The sequence below is a fragment of the Caloenas nicobarica genome, chromosome 14 (assembly GCF_036013445.1).
Source record: "Caloenas nicobarica isolate bCalNic1 chromosome 14, bCalNic1.hap1, whole genome shotgun sequence".
NCBI classification, from domain to species: domain Eukaryota; kingdom Metazoa; phylum Chordata; class Aves; order Columbiformes; family Columbidae; genus Caloenas; species Caloenas nicobarica.
The window spans coordinates 2,258,540-2,278,934 of NC_088258.1; positions in this window are offsets into that span (position 1 = coordinate 2,258,540).

Sequence of the window (20,395 nt, forward strand, 5' to 3'; positions counted from 1 at the left end):
CTGCCCGAGGATTATTGCTTTCTGCCACCCAGCACTTGAGTCCTGGATGAAACCATCAACCAAAAACTTTGCTCTTCCCCCCCAAAAAAAATTTGCTGTGGAAGATAAACTTGCATGATCTCCAGGGGTTTCCTTTCCCGTCGGTTTGCAAAATTGGCTTTATGCACCTCAGGGGAGCAGGACAAACCACCTGCCTGGACTTGCTGCGAGGCAGCTGGAATCAATCTCTGCTAGGGTCAATTTTTTATTTTTCAAAATGCAGCTGGAAGCACAGCACTCGTGTGTGTCTCTTGAGAAGATATTGAACACTTCCCTTTTGAACGCACCCCTATAGCTGCTGCTGAAAAGGACAAAATTCATTATAAGCCACATTTTTAAAAGGTTTTATAAGCTACTAGCAAAACCCATATTTGCTCCAGATTTTTCCTCCATCTTTCTAATTAAAATGTAAAATTAATCTTACTGGAAGTAAAACTGGGGTTTTTTTTTTTCCCCTTGCCTGGGATAATTCTGGAATAAGGACACCCACATTCCTCTTATTCATGTTATGCTGATTGCTAAATCAGCTTATTATTAGCTGCCCTTAGCTTTAATTAGAAGATTTCCAAAGAGGTGGAGAGGGCAGCTCTGTGTGATGTGGCCTAAACTAAGTTTAATTTTACTTAAGTCAGGGAAGCTGAAAAAGAATGAAAACTGATTTACTCAAAAGCTGTTTAAAATCTTGTCTTTACAAGCTTCTTGAGCTTTCTGCTAGAAAAATACCCCTGATGGTTGCTTACACCCTTGCCCATACTGGGGGTTTCAGCATCAGTAGCTTTTGAGAGATGCTGAACTCACCCAACAATCATCCGAACAGACTGTAGCTTCACTACTTGTTCAGAACAACTATATATTTTTTAAAAAATCAGAACAAACAGTCAAGTATATTTGGGCAGAGAGTTTTACTGGAATGAGTGAAAAATACCAAACTCACGCACATGGGATTTCGTGAGAATATCTGCAAACGGAGGCACTGTGAAGGGAATAGCAGGCAGGGTGGAAGAATCTGGCTCTTTCTTTTTCCTATTTTTTTCCCAACTCTGCACCATAAAAAAACCTCTGAAGAATGAGGAATTAATATTGCCAGCTGATTTTATGGAGAGGATGAGAGGAGAGGACTGGGTGACCAGCCAAAGCAAATAGGTTTGAGAAAGGAAAACATTTTCAAAATGATGCAAGGGGATAACATGCAACTTTCCAGTTTTTGCTGTTCTCAGGAAAAATGTTGCTAGGAAAAAACTAGAAGGGTAGTGAGTTCACATGTTCCCTGCATCACAGGCAGCACCCAGAAATGCCCAATTTTCCCTTATTTTTGCTGCTTTGGGAGGGCATCCCTGGGCATGTGCTCCCAGGGTGGACCCGTCCTGCTCGGCTGCGCAGAGCTCGTCTTAATCATCTGCCGCCACATTTCCCAGGGACCTGCTAATGAAAGACCGAGAGAAAAACCCCATCCTGGTAAAATCCACGTAATGAAATATGACTGAGCTAATGCGTTCTGCCACCAATTTCCCGACTTAACGCCTGCGAGCAGCCTCACGCAATGCGTTGGCTGGCAGCGCTGGATTAAGTGTTACTTCTTCAAATCGTGCAGCAAAGGGACTTGTCACTTCCATTTCCTTCACGGGTGCAATATTTGTTTTATAATCACATCAAATAAGGGAGGCAATTTTTACTTTATTCTGTTTAATTCTGGGGCTGGTTACCCAGGGTTTCCACCAGCTTTAGGACGTGGCGGAAGAGCGAGTGCCAAGGGGTGGCGCAGCAATTCCCCTGCTCACACATATGGCACTGACTCCGTCAGCACTTTAGTGGCTGCTGCAAACATGACATCATGACATATATATTTTTTTCTTGTGCGAAGCTCCCTGCCCACCTCATCACAGGAGAGGGAGAGGTAGAACCGGCTTAGACAAGCCAGCTATGTATCTGCAATGAGCCCAGCTTTGGAAAAAAATTGCCTTAATTAAAGCCTGGGGAATGCTTTCCCCTCTGCTGTTGCTGGCAAAGAGCCTGGGCACAGGCTGGTCCTCAACATGTGGCTCTGGAGCCAAATTCACCCTCTGCAAGGGTTGGAAGCATTCAACTGGGACTGAGTTGGCCTTGCATGGTGGTTTCTTGATCTTCTGCCTTCTTCACAGCTTTGCCACTTAGAGTGAAACCTGTTGCATTGCTGGAAAAAACCCGTAACTTCATTGCAAGTGGGTCTGTGTCATCCCAGCGCTTCTCCAGGGGCGGTGGTCAGTCTGGTTAGAGGCAGAGCAGCTCGCAAGCCCTTGGTGTTGTCCATCTGAGACCCAAGGGGACATCCCAGGGTGTAGGCTCGGCGAGGGTGTCCCAGGATGCGCAGCTCATCACGCGTGTCGATGGCATCATGTGCCGGAGCAAAGGGAACGTTCCCTCCTGCTGTGACATGTCCCAGCTTGTGGCGCCAAGCAAACCCTTCCCCTCCCGGTTTGTGGGCAGGCACTGGTCCCCACGCTGAGCTGTGTGTGCTGGGTACTGCAGGCAGGTTCTGAGGTCTATACGTTTGTCTAATGAAGAAAAAATGCACGTGCTTTTACTTCCTCTGATTGACACACTGTGGCACAAAACAGCAGTGACAGAAGCCCGGCTCGGCTCCAGCAACCGACTGCATAAACAAATCCATGTCCAGGACGTGTTGTCCATCAAAACCAGCCTCTAAAACCAGTTTCCTGGCTTTTCCTTGTGCTGAGGCTGTTGCAGTAAGAAAGCTGTCGTAACAAACCTTTCTTGACCTGCCAGATTGGGGAGATATTGTAAAGGTTATTATTGAAAAGGAAAAGGAACCCTGCTGGGCAAAAGGCTGGATGACGGAGTTGTGCAGAAAGGGCTTTTTGGGCATGAGGAGGGCCGAAGCTGAAATTCCTGTGCCAGGGCTAAATTATAACATCTCTGTTATTTTCTGGTTTGGTCGCTGCTCAAAGCAGAAAACAATACTCCCTCAGTTGTTAACATTTCCTGCTAATGAATTCATGTTTCTCTTGTGGAAGGTGGTAGGTGTTATGTGTGCAAGTAGTGTTGGATTAATATGAACATTCAGACAAGATTTGAACCCAACCTTGGAGGAGGGAGTTTGGCAAACTGGAGCTTAATACAAGCTCTCACACAGCTCTACCTATAAATACCTCTTCTGTTTTTATTTTGTTCACTGGTGGGGGCTAGAAGTGCCAAAATGCCCAAAGAAAAGTTGTTTTTATGACCTCTCTAACCTGGCCAGATGTACCAAGCAGAAGGAACTCACCAGAAAAGCTGTTCGCATTCCATTTTCAGCCCAGTTTTGCAAATTCACGTGGCAGAACCACCGTTCAAAGAGCAGCCCAGCAGCTTTAGGTGTTCAACTCTCAGCAAGAGAGAGAGGGGACAGCCCGAAATGTCTGATGTGTTGTAAGAGAACTCGGAGACCAGAACACACAGCAGGTCCCTGTGCTGGCAGCAGGGCAGACCAGGGGATCCCAGTTCACACCTGGACTGGGAAGAGGGGTAGACATCCAGCAGAGAGGACCATATTGACCCCGTTTTGCAGATGACATGGGGCTGCAGCAGAATTTAGGGCTGCTCCAACCTGCCCTGGGGACACCGAGGGATGCCATGCACAACACTCATCACACCTCCCTTTTGTGGTTTATGGTGTAAATGCCTTTGTCTGCACTAGTCATCCAAATTCCCCATGAATGGAGAGAAGTAGGCACCCAGGAGGGTGATTCATCTTGTCCTTATGGAGCTGTCTAAAATAGGTCAATGAATCATGCTCTAAAAATGCCTTTTTCTCCTACAGACTAGCAAGGGAGTTTCAAGGATGAGCTCAGATGTAGATGCTGTGGACGTCTAAGGATGCATTTGCCATCCTACCTCTCTATTTCTTATTTTTCATGTGGGCTGGCCCAGGGAAGGCTTTTCAGAAGCTTGCCAGGAAGGAGCAGCTTTACTACCGAGAAAGCTTGCAGGTTCGATGAAGGACCCTGGCGTCTCCTATCAGCTGGGTACCTCCACCAGCCTCATGGACAGTGAGACCCTCCAGCGAGGGTACCATGGCTCAGTGGTGCTTCTCCAGACTTTCTTCAGCAGCACACCAAAGTCTCTCCCAGGTTCAGGCAGTGCTTGGGCTTGCAGATAGTGGGTAGCAACACCCAGAGGATTTATGGTCTGTACCACTCTCCCAAGTGCTGTTGGCTGGAGTAGCAGGGAAGCAGGGGGACCATTGAATAACCTTCTGCAGCCACATGCATGCACATGTGGAGGGATAACATTTATTCTGGCCAAGCCTGGCCACCACCAAGCTGGTGAAAGGCTCGTTCCTTGGTCAGCAGTTTTCTTCCAGCCAGTCCAACATCTTCCCCTGCCAACGGGGCTCAGGATGCAGACAGCTGCTCCTCAGCTCCCTTGCAGACTCCATTCGCTTCCTGACACCAATCCTGGCCACGCTTCTGGTGCTGTGCCTGACCGATCAAACCGGACTCATCTGTATCAGTCCTGATCGCTCTCCTCACTCTGTTACAATCACCATTTATTTCAGGATGCAAATGTGCCGTGCAGATCACTCGGAGCTTGATGGGTTCCCTCTAATTGATTGCTCAGGAATGGTGGAGACAGGTCAGCCCTTTCCATAAACAAGAACAGCCAGAGGCATCGTAAACAAACAAGAATAATGTGCTTACAGCCCCGTTGCTCCAACCCTGCTGGAAAGCTGTCGCTTTGGCTCTTCTGCTTGTGCCACCTCCAGCTCAGCCTCCGCAGCCCCAGGCACGTGAGTCAGGTCTTCAGCTGGAGACCGGTGTCTACCTGGCTCTGTATTCCATTGTAACTGCCTTTCCAGAGCCGAACAGAGAACACTTCATCTGTTGAGGTCCACGTGTCATCCGTACCTAGACAATCCCAACACGATCAGACCCTGTTGTCAGCTGCCACAGTAATGAGGAGAAGAAGGTCGTTTTGGGGGGGGTCTCTTGGGCAGACCGGCAACTGAACAGCTGACACTTGGCAGTGCAGTCAGTGTGTTCCTCAGCTCTTGAAAAAAGCTGTAACTGGTGGAAATTATTGTACCTGCGTTGGCTTCAGTGGACTGTCGGAGCCAAAACCTTATTACAATGTTTATTCATTTATTTTCGGAGTTTAGTCAACCCAGACATCTGTCTTTAACGCAGCATATTAATGATGCTGCCAATGGGTTTGAATTGAATTTTATGCGTACATGAAAAGCATAACTTCATCCTTGCCACACACTCCTGATTTACAGACAAAATGAATAGCAGCTCTACCGATTTACAACCGCCTGATTGATGCTGTGATGTCTGTAACGTGAAATTAAATCGAACGGCGTTATCTCTGGGAGGACGGCGAGGCTGGCAGTGCCTCCATCTGCGACCAGCGGTGGGACGGGGAGTGGGCGTCCGGCCGTGGCAGCTCCCTGCACGAGCCGTGTCTCCTTCCATGGCTGCTTTATCTTTTCCTCCGTGCATCTTGGACTGCTCAAGCGTTTGTTTTTAAGCGCTTCAGAACGCAATTATGATTAACAGCCCCATTTGCTTGCTCAGCCGGTGTATCTGCTTATCGGGGGAGTTGCCTTACTCATTGAGCACGCTGTGGAGGTTTAGAGTCGATCACGCTCTGCAAAGTTTCCTGCGTTTCTCTGGGGCCACCTCGCAGCTGGGAACACCAACCCGGCCACCCAGGGCTGTTTCTTTTCCACCTCGGTGCACGGAATAACACAATAATGGGATGCTCAGGGAAGCCAGGCGGGGTTCAACCATGGGAATGTGAAAGCATCGCTACCTTTAATTTTTAATTGCGCCTTATCAGCCGGCATCGGGGAGGATGAAGTTTCCTGAAATTTTAATTGGCAAACCCATTGACCCATTTCCTTCTGCCTCCCTGGGTGGCAGCACAGAATACATGTTGGGCTGGCAGGAGGATGTGCCTCATGCCAGGCATGGAGGTCTGGGGCTGAGAAAAACCCCAAATCTTTTTCCAGGATATCTGCCAACCAGTAAACGTGGCTCTTGCAAGGGCTGATTGCACTTGGTGGGTCTGTTCAGTTGCAGAGATGCTGACACAGAGCTGGAGACATCGCGCTGACAGTGACTGTCCTTGCAGAAATCTCCCGAGAACGGTTTCCCCTGGTGGGTCTGGTCTCCCCAGTCAGCCCAGAGTCACTGGAGATTTCTCACAAAGTGATCACATCCCTGTTCCACCCAGCAGCTGGAAAAGAAATGAAAAATGGGGGAAATTGGAGAGAAAGGTGGTTGCCCCTAAGTCAAAACCGAGCAACATGGACTTTCCAGAAAGGGTCAGGTTGGGTGAAGTTGTTGAGTGAGAAGTCACAAACAAAGTCACCTTTATTCTACCCAAAGCATGTCGTAGCAGCTGAGAATCTGTCCTGGACCGCTCAATATTTTAAAGAAAGCTCCGAGCAGCAAGTCTCAGCTCTGCGGGATGATGGCAGAACCAGAAATCCTTTTTAGAGGGAGGAAGCCGGGAGGAAATCCTGCCAGACAAGATTCCTGACATTGCTGTGCAGTGCTCCAGTGTTTTGGATAATCACAGGAATTTGGAGCTGGGCACGGAGTCGGTGCCAAATGTCCTGTGCGGGACTGGGGAACGGAGTCCGGGGCTTTCCCTGGGGATCATTTATGCCGGAGCAGAGTCCTGGTGCGTTCCTTGTACAACACACGTCGAGACTCAGAAATCTGTGTTGACATCATTCTGATGCTTCATTTTTGTAGAATATACAGTATTGTTTAACAATGAAGAAAACTCTCCTAGAAAGAGAAAAGGGCTTGAAATCCTCTTATATATGAATATGAATTCAGAGTCATATATTATATAGAGAACATACATATATAACATAAAATAACATCCTTGTCAAATGGGAGCCATGTTATAGACACAAACCTGACGTCAAATCCAAGCATAACAAGGAAGCTGACTGAATGACAGATTGTGTGGAAAGCTTCCAGAAACGGGCTTTAAAATGCAGTCGGCCAGACACCGGATTCAGCAGCGTTTAGAGATGAACTCACCATTTAAAGTTTCAGGTTTCAGTTTTTTTAGGAAAACAATGTGCTCTGTTACCCAGATGGAGGTTTTCTTTGAAAAGATGTCATTAACTTTTAAATCGCCTGATGTTATCCGCCACTGATACGTGTGCACACCTACACAGGGGGAGCAGACAAAGAAGCTCAGAGCAATATCCACTGCAAGGTGATATGTGATGCCTTCACAAAAAAAAAAAAAAAGAAAAAAAGAGAGAGACAGAACCCTGAAAAGCTGACTAGGTATATAAATGCAGTTATGAATCTGCACAGAAAATTCAGTGATAACACAGTGTTTCCTAGTGGGGAGCAATCACACAAAATGGGAAAAATAAAATATATCCAGTGCAATCCTCAAATTAGGACTTCCTACCAAAAAAAAAAAAAAAATCAGAGAAAATCCTTCCTGTGTGGGGCAGCTGGGAAAACATTCATAACTGAAAAAGGCAGATGCTGCCTTGAGCTGCACGGAGGTACAGCGAGGAGAGAGGAGAGCAGGGTGGCACAAACAATTGATACCACGATGGTGGCACAAACAATCGATACGGCGATGGAGCAAGACTCCAGCTTGGCCACCTCCCCGCCGGCTACTGAAACCGGAGGATGCTCAGCCGAGCAGCAGCTCCGCTGTTATTAATAATAAGGGTTTTGTTAAGCGGCTTTTCCGGGAAGCAGCGATGTGTGTTGCCCTCTAGATGACAGCAACCCCACCTACCAGCATATTCCCTATAGAGATGCTCCCTTTTCTCGTCCCGCCTCTGGCACTGATGCTTTGCACACTTAGCCCTCGCCACTTTGGAAATTAAGATTTAATAGGGATTCATAAGGTGTGTTCCTTATGCTGGTTTAATGCTAATTAATTATTCAGGGTATAGTTGAGAGCAAACCTGGAAAAAAATCAGCTGGCGTTTCAGTATTGTGCAGTAAGCACCACTATTATTTGCAAATAGATGTGTCTCCTTAGATTTAAAATGACAGCTCATTTCTCTATGTTAAACACCAATTGAGATTATTAACAACATCTACTGAGGCTTTAGCATCTCCGCAGTAAAATATTCGTCCGTTCCAGCTTGTTAGAGCCCAAAAGAGCAGATATATTTTTAATAATCAATTGCCATTTAAAATACCATAACATTCCAATTAGACAGAAATTAAACTTAAATGTCCCAAATAAATTAACTTTGTATTTAAAGTGTTTTAATTGAATAAAAATGTTTATGGCTTTGAAATATTGTTCCCTCAATTCTCATTTGAGTAAAGGTGTGTCCCACTCCATGAAATGGGAGTTTAAGTGCTCAGGCTGTACGAGGCTCCTCCACGGGCTGTTTTCAAAGCAAATGACACCTTATCATTCTGCAACTCTTCTCCACCCAAATTTTACCGCCTTCCCTTATAAGTACGGCTTAACATCCCTCACTGGGGCTTCTCGGCATCAAAATAATCTCTCCTAGGCCTTGCTAGAAGGCACGAAGACAACAGTGATTCTTTTTGTACAGCAGATGTGCTCCACTTTGCATTTGGGTCTACTCAACCCAAATGGACTGAACTTTTAAAAATGAGGAAAAACTGACACCTGGAGAGTAACTTCATGTTCATTGAAGGAGGCAAGTCAGAGGCCAAGCTTAAAATAAGGTCTTGTTGCTCGCTTATGAATAGGAAACATCTGCAGCGTCTCCAGCTCCATTATTCCTCCCCAATCCCTCAGGACTTGCCCAGCTCTGAAGGAGACAGAGATACAAATTGCGTCCTCTGGAATCACTGAAAAGGTCACAGTTTCCCCATTCAGGATTGTTTATTCACCGTCACAATTAGCAGAAAAGAGCAGAAAATACAACAGCCCACTTGAAGCAATACACCAAAAGCCAGGGGCTTGACTGCCTCTTTTATTTGTCCGGGATTATCCTTATTGTTATTTTATAATCCTCTGAGTGCATCTTCTTGCGGAGAGATGCATTTTCAAAATGCCAACACGGAGCCATCAGCAATGATCTATCTGGAGAGCGGGATTAGAGGTCACATCATTTGAACCGAAGAAATCAATTGAGATTCGTTGGATGCCTTGCTGCTCCACATTCTCTTTATTGTTATTTTTATAATTGTCACCGTTTTTTAAAGCTTCCTGGAAATCAGAGATAGAAAAGGCCTGTTAAGACATCCAGCCTCTCTCGCCAGATGCGGATCATGAATGATTGTCGTTCATCTGGTTTGAGATGTACAACCAGCAAAACTCCCACCGCTTCTTCAGTGCTGTCCCGAGCGTGGGGACTGTCAGCTGGCACAGCATCTCCCGTGTCCCACCCGCGCCTGCGGCGTTTGGGAAGCCAGAAACCTCCGCACGGGATCAACTCCTTGAACCCCTTGGGGAAGCAGAGGTCCTGCTGGACGTGGGGACGTGGGGTTTTGCAGGAGAAGAGGGAATATTTGGGGACTGTATTTTTGAAGGAGCTGTCTTTCAGCAAAAATCTGTGCCTGGCTGAGCATTTGCCGTCAAAACTGGCTTTGGGGTATATGCACTTTTCTCAGTGGAAAAAGAATTTGTTACCAGTGATGCTGGAAGTTCACGGTCCATCCAAAGCACATCAAGCTCTTATTGCTTGACCCCTATTTGGGTCTAAGTGAGAAATAAGGCAGCAAGAAGCATTCATTTTTTTTTTTTTTAATGCACTTTATTTGGCAGCCAAGCAGTTAACAAAGCATAAAATGCTGTAATGAGGGTAATGCCCTGCTTGCGAAACACGGCCGTGTGCGAGGCATCCACTCGCTGCTAAGGCTGCAGATGCACCCTGGCAGAGCAGCTCCATCTTTGTCAGGTAAAACCTGTAGGGTTGTTTTAAATGAGATTCTTTTTGCATTTTATCTTTTTGCATTTGGCGTGCGGGTCCGGCTCAGTTGCTAAGCAACTTCCCCACCGGGCCCTGGGTTTCCTTCCTCCTACAAATGGGAAACAACAACAACAAAAATCCCTCCGTGTTCACCAAGATGAGGTAAAAATCCTACAATTTAGTGATCTTAATTGCATCCTCCCCTCCAAGGACTTGGTCCTGCTGAGAAGGGAATAAGATACTTCACTCCCATCACGGTGAACAGGGCTTCAAGCGGCGAAAGAAGAATATCCCTCTGATGGGGAAAGCACCGTAAAGGTTCATGGAAATAGCACAAACAGCCCCACCATGAGCAGAAATCAGTGTGGACACCCACACGCACCTGTCGGCGAGCACCAGCCTGGTATAATTAGTGCATAACAGTGTGGTAGACTCGGTTTGGATTGAAAAGACATTTATAACCTCTCTTGCACGCTGCAGGGCACCAGGGAGGCTTTCTGGGGTGCTTGAAAAGCTGCGTTTTCGCACCTCGGTGTTGAAGGAGGGGTTCTCTGTTATACTCACCGCTCCGTTTCTTGGAGACGTGTTTGGTTTTGCAAAATCCCTGCACCGTATTTCAGCTGTTTGCTGCTCATAGGAACTTCACACCGTTCCAACAGAGTTTGCTTGCTTAAGTTTGGGGTAATTTTTTGGTAAAAATTATAGCCATGAGCAAAAAAACTCCAAGTATTTGTGTTACCATGTAATGCTTCTAGTGCTAAAGAGAGCAGAGTTACAGAAGCTCAGGACGATCTTCCCACGCCTTCAGCTGTCGGATGTGTTTCCAAAGGGGCTCTTTGTTTTGAAGAGCCTCTGTTCCACCGCAGTCATCTCCAAAGGCTTTTGAAGTGCTGGAGGTGTGCAGGTCCCGTTGTTTTCAAGCAAAGAAGCGACTTTTCCCTCCTCTACAGCTCCAGGTCAGACATCTCCGGGCGGACAAGCAACCTTCAAGCACCCACAATTGGAAGCTGTAGGGTCCAGGTGCCTTTATTACTTTCCATCTGACTACGCGAATGTTAGAAGAGGAAAACACTGTTGTAGAAACATCAGATATATCTGAATTTCTTTGGAAAGCTTGCTGGCTAATTAGCAGGACTCAAGGCCAATTAGGCTGAGATGAACGAAGGGCTCTTATATCTTTCCTTTCCGTGTGGCTGGAGCACCCTGCTCAGCACTGCCACCCTGCTTTGCCTTAAACCTTTTGCCTTTCTTTTTTTTCCCCAAAGCAGCAACTCTGCAAAGCAGACAACAGCTGGAGGAGCTCGGAGGGAGCTGAGGGCGACGTGCAGGACAGGTCGCACATCCCACCACCCAGCAGCGCCTCGCAAACGCAATTTGCACCCCCTCGTCACACCAGCCCTGCGGGTGCAAGGCAAGTGGGAGAGACAAGGGAGGGAGTACGCTTTTAACTTGGCGATTTCAAAACAGAGCGATTTGCACGCCTGATCACAGCCTCGTCGTGGCGACTGCTTGGCGGCGAGTGTGTACAGCACGCTGTGATCTTCGCCGCGTCGCTTCCAAGAAAACAGCCCTGCAAAAAAAAAGGGAAAAAAAGGAGCGAAGGTGAAAAGCGGGAAGCGAGAATTTGTTTGTGCTCGCCTGCGTACGGCCAGCGGAAGATAGAACCTTTCAGGAGTGACTTCGATCAAGCTGTTTTCTCAGGAAAACATGCTGAATGACAAACTCAGCTGAGAATATGAACTTGTCGCAGGCGGCAGCACTGGGACTGCAGACCCGTGGCTGCTCCGATGGCCGAGGATGGTTTGCTGGCTTGGTGTTCCCCCAGCAAAGTCACCCATATCCCACGAGTGGGACTGCTCTGCCCAGACTGCCCATGGGCAAGAGGGAAAGGCCCCTGCGCTGCTTCTTTTCCCTGCAAATAATCGTGGTTGGGGAAGTGTGAAGGAACATGCTGGTGTCCATCCAGCCAGACACAGCGCCTGGGCTGTGCTCAGCTTGCAAAATGAGCTTAGGTGTTATTAAAATTCATGTTTCCCCAAATCGGGCCATTTAACACCCCAGTTAGTTACTACAAGTATTATTCTTATAAAGATTAGAATCCATTATTATTCATATTGCAGCCTGTTGTGCAAGGTCCTGTCCTGAGCCCAAGCAGGTAACGCTCTTCTTCCCGCAGTTTTCACATGCATTAAGTATTTCTTTGGTTTTTCTAATGCACTTGTAGGGTTAGGTTAATAGATGGAAAACAACTCCAGATTGTCTAAAAGTTGCAGATATCATTAGGTAATGAATAACCATCATTTCTTTTAATGATTTTAATTAATTTTACTTAGCGGCATTTTCACTAACTGTGCCGTGCACACGCTCTTCCTCCCCATCGCTTGGGATTTTTGCCAGTGGCTCCATTACTTGCAGGTTCCTCTCAGCCTGCCTGTCTCGGGAGTGACGCCGCTATCAAAATAAGGAGGTTGAGCTGCCATCTGTATGGCAGGAAGCTGTTAGCAGCTCGTCATTTAATAACATACATGGGCTGCAGACACGGAGCCAAGGTTGGCAGGTTCCCCCACGCTCCAGGAATGCAAGCAGGGCAAATTTAGCCACGGTTAGGTTCTTGTAGAACAAGCTCTTACAGAACTTCAGAAAAAATAAAATTTTCCATAAAAATGTAAGCACAATAGAAAAAAAATATAAAGTGTGGGGTTTTTTTTTCCTAAGCAAATGTTTTCCTGCCTGTCTTGCAGCTGAGATATTGCAATTTTATACTAGTGCATGTGGCCAGAGAGCGATGCTGAATAGGAACAGATGGGCAATGTATGCAAATAGCTGCAATGAAATGGAGACTGACGAGTTCGCGGTGACCCGGGAATCCCACCCCGGGCGGGCGCGGGGGCGGCCGGGCGCGCAGCAAAGCTTTCCATGCCGCTGCAGCCTCGCTAATGGATGGTTGGGGGGGAAAATTACTCCTCGAGAGGCTTTGCACGTAAATCATGGATACCCCAATGTTGATGCACTGCCCCAGATGCAGAGAGGACCCTCTTGGATGAAAACTAAAATGAAACGTTAGCGCTCCTGTGTCTTGCGGAGACCCCGTCACCACTCCCAGCACAGGCCAACCACAGGCTGGTGAAGCGGAGCACCCCGCAAGCGCGCTCAGAGGCAGCAGGGTTTAATACTGCGTGATATTTGTCTTAAGAAAAGTCCCGACTTGAGAAGCCAAGGGTTGACATCACCTTCAGAAGTGCCTGATGTGCTTCTCTCAGTGCCCAGCTGGGACATCTTGTCCTTGTTCTTCATCCCTGTTGGCAGCCAGTGCCCACCCGTCCTGCTCCAGCCATTTACACAGAACAGCATCTGGATTTAAGGAAACCATCCCAGGTCCGAAGCTCGTCCCCAAGTAGCTTGGTCCCCATAGCACTAAGATGGAAAATGCACTGCTGGCTTCCACCTAACATCTGAGCCAGCTTCTGCTGAAGACACAGCAATTCACCCCCTAATTACAAAGGGAACTTGAGTAGGTCGTTTGGTTGCAAAGAGCTTATCAGCTAGAGAAAACCATAAAAGCTTCTTATCAGGTGGTGAATCTTCATTTAAATCAATCAGACTGTGCCAGTTCGCATCAGCCGAGGATCTGACCTCCATGTTCATGACACCAGCGTCAGTGAGGAACGGTACAAAGCGGAGATCATCTCTACCCAGAGGAAACATTGTTTTTCGAAAAGCTGTCCATCGATTTAGCCATAAAACAGAACAAATTTTTAAACTGCATATGAATTGGGACTTTATTATTCCTTATCTACTTCGTGATACTATTGGTAAATTTGCTTGAGCCAAAATGTTATAAAAATTCACTTTAAAGGCCTAATAAAACTGGAGTTAACATTATGCACAGCTTGAAACCTTGGGAATTGACTATAAAGCAAAGGGAACCTACTCCAACTCTCCCTCTAAAAAACTGCTAGAATTAAACAGACTTTTCGACTTGTCCGCAAGGCAACCTTGAGCCCACAAACAACCCACCGGCCGCGCTGCCGAGAAGAGCAGGTCCTGGCACACAAAATTGTCACCACTGCTGAGCAAAGCAGGGGCTGTGCACACCCCGTCCCCGAAAATGCTGTTCCCAGGAGCACGGAGCTGCCTCCAGCAGAGCTAATTTTCTGCTGAAAGAGTGTGGGATGGATGCTGGGCTGAAGAAGGGGAAGAGAAGGAGCTATAAAGCAGATAAAAGAATCACTAAGTGCCCTTGTCGTATGGGAATGGGAGTGGAAAGAGCCTCCTGGGCCCTGGAAGGCGGCTCCCCGTTGCTGTGTCCAACGGTCCCCCTCACATCCCAAATTAACCCCATTATCAGTCTGGTTCGTTTGTTTTTCCCTGTCCCCACCACTGAATGGCTGGTCAAGAAATTCCCTTCTGTGGAGAATGAAAACATCCTTTTAGCCTCTAGATAGTATATACTTCTTTGTTCTCATGCCAAAATTGTCCATTAGCTCAAATAGCACTGCTCTCTCTGATGTTTACCTCTCCGATGTATTCATAGTGAACAATCATCTCCCTGCCTTTGCTGCATCTGAACATGTCTCTTTTTTAATGTCTGATACCACTGCAAATGCTTAATGTTCCGCTGGTTTGTTTATCACTATAATTGCTCTGCAGTTTTGAAATGCACACACTCATCATTCGAACCTCTGGATGAACACCCATCGTTATCGTCTTTTCTGATCTCGCCTCTCATGACACAGCTTGCCGGAAAATCTGGCAGCCTTTCCACAGCGAACCGCATGACCTTGCGGGTGCTTGTAGGACTTTGGACATTTGGGGCTTCTGCTCCCAATTTCACAAAAATCTCGGGTCGGCGTTGAGCCTTGAGTCATGAATGTTTGACCTTTAAAGCAGTTTCTGATTTAAACTAGCATTTCAGTTGCTAGTGTCCTAATACCAGATTAAAACATCTACCATGAGAAAGAAAAGGTCACTAAATCTGAACCTTTCATCTTTGTGCCCAGAGGACTAGAAACTACATGTTGAGTGGCACAGTTGCTAAGATGCTTTCAAATGTCTTTTAGTCCCAAGGAAGCTTTTGGGACATCCAGTGTGCCTAAACAATAGAGTTTTATGGGTAAAGAGGTTTCTGTCGGCATTTCTCACTGTGGACACAACCTTTGCCAGCTCCCTGCAAAGATGCAGCCCCAGCTGCAGAAGGAACCCACGTGCCACCAACAACCGTAGGGATCAAATCTTGAGCAGCCCCAGCCAGAGGAGAAGGGGAACGCGTGAAACCCAACTACGGAGCTGCCACAGGGCTGACAGTGCCCATTCGGCCATTAATGGAATAGCAATGAGGAACCCAAGGAAGCAACCAGAAGAGGATGAAGAAGCTGCACCACCATTGTGGGCCAGCTGGACCTTACAGAGGTTGGAGACAGAGACCATCGGGGGAAGAGGGCTCAGATAGATTCAGCATTTATTTTGTTTTACCGTGTGTGTTTAATCACTTTCTTCAGAGCCCTGAGATCCCTCCCATACTGTGGGGCTCAGTGTCTCCCTCTCCAACGGGGCTGCAAGAAAATGGAAAAGAACAGAGTGTTGGCTGAAGAGGAAGCACAAGGGCCAGGAACGAGTGAAAATACAACCAAAGGAGCCATTCCCAAGGGCCTGCTTGTGCTGATGAGATAAAGTTTCTCACAATATAACAACAATGCAAGTGTCAGACTGCACAGAGGAAAAAGAAACATCCCAGCCCAAACCTGAGCCTGCAAATGAAAACATGGTGAAAATTTAAAAGAGTCTTTGCAAGGTGTCCAAAGCAGACATCTTCTCCCATCCTTGTAGAATCTGGACATCTCAATTCTGTTTTGCAGATTTTTATCAGATTGCCAAACTGAGTTTTTCTGACAGGTGGCCATAAAGTCCTTGCAAGCATTGCTTTCCTTCCCAATCCTTCCCATGCATTTTTTCCATTAAGAAGAGGCCCAGGTAACCTTGTGATACGTCCAGCACTGCCTTCCACTACATCCCCCGTGGTTCTGTGCTGGTGTGGAGCCTTTGAACATGAGGTCTTCATTTGAACTGGAATATCCTGGTGTTTACATCCCGCTCGGGAAGATTCTGCAGAAGGACAGCTCTGATTGAAATGCATTCATGACATAAATGCACCTTCACGGATACTTTTAGACCTCTCTTAAATGTGAAGAGTGACATGGTCCAATAGCTGCAGAAAGGAAACGAAGAAGAGGAGCCAATGTTCAGCCGCATTCCCATCAGAAGATGATGCTGGGAGGTCACCACGTGCAAAGCCCCAGGCAGCGAGATCCGGGCGTAGGCAGCTCGTGGCACAGCCGATTCACCTCGGCTGAGGGCATTTGGCCTAAACTAAGACTCAGGGAAGAAAAAGCTCATTTTCTCTTATAATAATAACTATAAAAATGCCAGTCTAACGAATCCTGTGACTCCCGTGAGTTTGCACTGTTGGCACTGTTGGCACCTTTCATTCACCCCCAGCTCTTTAGTCCAGAGAGATTTTTGCAGAAACCTGCCGCGGTCAGGAGGACAACACTGTACCTCTGTTGTGATGTGGGAGGACTCCATTTAAAATTAATAAATAATCCTTTAGAGGCAGATTTTCCAGAGCCTCTTTTTGTAACCTGATGACTTCTACAGCCATTTACACCTACACAGAGCAAGAGAACGCAGGGGAGGTAAAACACTGATAGGAGGGATGGGTTTGCAGCCGCTTCACTTGACTTTAATACTGACAAGAGGCACTTGGTGATGCCAAACTGGCCCTTTAGTGTTCAGAGCCTTTGCTGCTTGTGGGTTCTCAGCTCGAGACCAATCTTAATGCAAGAATATAACAGTATTTTAGCAGCCTGAGGAGAATAATGACTGTCCCTCTGCCTGAGCCGGTCTCTATGCATGGCCCTTTCTTTGCTTCCAACAACCACTTTGATCTCAAGGCTCCAGGTTATCAGGATTCCGGGTTCGTTGCCCGCTCTGACCTTGGGCAGCCCTCCGTTCCTCAGTTTCCCCACCAATAAAACAGAAATGGAGCTTCCGTCCTCTCCGGAGCCCTCAGAGACAGGCAGTAGGAAAGCGTTGCTTAAGTGCACTTATGATGACAATGGATTATTTATTATTCCCCCAGGAAGTTGTTCCTCAGCCTGATACATCTCATTGTTAAAAAGCGATTCTTGATATTCAGTATGATTTCTTTCCTTCCCCAATTCCATCCCATTACTCATAGTAAAATCCCTTTTCTTGTTTCCTTTCCCAAGGGGAAAGAAGAGGGTTGCGTTTTTAAGAAGTGACGTTTTGTGGCTTATTTTTATACCAAATAAACCTTTCCTGAACACAACTGCTGAGCACCTCCAGTGGTTTTGAAAATGATAGTGAAACCCATTCTGTGAAAGCCGCTCTGGCCACAAAAGTAATTAACTGGAGAGATTAGAAAAGAACACAATGCACAAAAATTCATTTGCTTCTTTCTTCATTTTGTCTGAATACAAAAATGATTTACCTCCAAGGTCCTCTAGCATTATTACACATCCTCCTCCATCTGCTAACAAGAGGCAAGGACTTTGGATGAATTGTACTGCTACTTTTTTAATAAAAATAATATTAAGAGTAAACGTTAATGTATTCATTAAATAAATCCTCAGCTGCTTCCCTTTCTGTTATCTTTTTTAACACACTTTGCATTCACGTCCCTGTGGCTGAATTTCAAATGCTCACCCTATAAAACTCAGTCGAGATCAGCAAACTGAACAGACATTCATTTTCTTCTGAGACAGCACGTATAAACCTGGCCATGGCGAGAGCAGAACCGTACAGCACAAAACATCCCTTTTAGAGGTCAAAAATGATCCGAGGAGAGACAAATTGCCATGCCGAGGAGGAAGGACATTTCTCTCACCCCTTCACACACACCACCACCTTCTCAGCCTTTCTCCAGCACCTTTCCCAGCTGGATCTGCCTCTCAATGAGACCCGAGGCTGCCAGTTGAGGGGCTGATCCTGCCGGCAGGTTCCAAGGGCTGAATTCCTGCTCCCATGGTTGCCCGGTGGTGCAGGGATGGACCAAACGAGATGTGTCTCCCACAGGTCCTGCTCCACGGGGAGAGGCTCCGTTGTGGAGGCTACTGGAGATTTGCTGAAAACACTCATGCTTGAGAAACTGTTCAGAGAACCAAACACCAGCTGCAGGTTTCTGATCTAGATCTGGTCCATATTTCAGTTCTCAAGTCCCACGAGCAAATTAGCCCAGGCAGATGATCCTTTCAGGTCTTCTAGACAAATGCAAAGTCTCAGAAGTCAGAGAAACCCAATGTCTTCTTTTTCTCCCTTTTTTTTTTTTTAGGGTAAAATGGTTGTAAGGAAATACTGCATTACTATATTTACTTTGATTTATTACAGTAGCACCTGAAATCCAGCCCAGAGTAGTACAGCACAGTACCTACCGCACCTCGGGCATGACTGAGGGTCTGCAGAGTCAAGTGCTTCGCAAACACAACCCCTGCCCGGACCGTCTTACGACTAAATCGTTCGGACAGGCAGCAGATGTTCTCTCGGTTACTCTCCAGAAAATCGAGGGGAAGTTTTCTGCGGGCAGTGAGGTTTCCCAGAGCCGCGGCATTTATTGCTGACCATCGCGCAGGTTTGCTGCCTCGGCTACCATATGGCACCAGGGGCTCGGGTGCATCATCCCTCTTTTTCCTCCCACACACCCCATCCAAATGCTGCCATTTGATGGGTTTGCGGCATCAGTCAACATATACGGACTTTGGGAAAGTCTGAAATCCAGATGTTTATTGTCTCTGGGCTAAGAGCAACACAGCAGTTCATTAATTGTTTTTCTCTTCTTGGACAGTAGCAGCCTGTTGTTATTTTAACTGACTGATGTGCCTGGAAATCCTTTCATTATAGGGAAGAACCTTATAGAAGCAAGTGAGTTTGGAAGAAAACACAGAGACATGTGTGTGCCATTCCCGCACCCTCCAAACAATGTGAAGAGGGAAGGGAGATGGGGAGGAGAAGCCGAGAGGGGACATTAAGGGACGATTAGTGCTCCCCTGAAACAGCAAACAAAATTAAAATGGAAATAGAGAGGGAGGTTGAAAAGTCAGCTGCTAAATGCTCTGCAAGTAAATGTTGTTAAACATTTAAATTTCACAATCAAGCACATTTTTGTTTATTAAAGAAAAAAAAAAATGTAGAGAAAGAAAGAGAAATGCCCAGGAGGACTCCGTGGGTGAGTCATTAAGCAGGGTAATGACATTTCCAACTCCCTCCTCCCTTCTACAAATAATTTAAAGTGAATTATGCACAATGGAGGAATTCCAATTGCTCATGTGGAGCTGTGTAGGTACCTGATGGACTGATGTCCCTTTCGCAGCTCCAACCAGGGACCATTTCATCCCCCCCGAGAGCAGCAGCTCAAACCCGGGCACTGAGCTCCAGCCTTGTAAAATGATGGAGTTTCATGGGGACAAGAAAAGCTGCTTGTCCCCACTCAGATTTGCAAGGATTCATTTTAAGATGCACGTTCAGTGTGATCCTGTTAAACCTTGTCGCTTGTTCCAGTTTATTTATTTAAGAGATGAACAAAGAAAGTGTGTTCATTTGGGGGCAAGGTCATTATTTAATGTAAGCAGTTTTGTTTTAGGAAATTTAACAAATCTACACCACATCATAAGCAGGCGGGTTCATGCGTCTTCCCATCCTATGGAAGCAAGTGCTGTGTGTGCTTAGTGTCTGCTGCAAACACGGCATAAACCAGGTACATTTTAACCACTGGGAAGGGACTTTCACCCCCGTGAACATTTTTAAGGAGCTGCCAAGGCCCGAATTGTCGGCACTGTCTGGGTGTTGGGAGCTGATGGAAGAAGCACCTTCCAGGAGGGATTTCTGCTCTTTCAACCGTTGTCATTCATCTCAGCTGAGAATGAAGCTACAAGTACATATAAAAATGAGTGATGAACAAGGCTGAAACATCTTGTTCCAATATTTTCAATTAAAACGAAACGCCTGGGGCTGACCTGAAATTTGTTTTCGCGTTTTATTTTCTTGCCGTTTCCCAGTGGAGGTTTCAGTGGGGCTGGTAGGATCAGATCGGCCAGCACGGTCGGGGATTTTTTTTTTCACACAGCTTGATTGTTAATTTGAAATGTTTGTTCTGAAGTGCTATAAAAGGCTCCTATTTTTTAGTATTCTGAAGTTTCCACAAACACCAAGCCACTTCCAAGTGTCTCAAAGCAGATGCTCAAGCCTGAAGAATTCATGTTAAGCAGATCTCCACCACCACCCAGCCTTAACCCACCACAGCTGTTAAAAAGAGTTGTGCCTTCTCCAAACTCCAACAAAAGCAATAGCAACACTGATATAAGCAAACACTAAAATGAAATTGCTCATAAACAGTGAATTCCTCAGCCCAGACTCCATTCAAATCATCATTTAAATACAAATTTCCAAACCCATCTCCTGCCAAAAAATAAA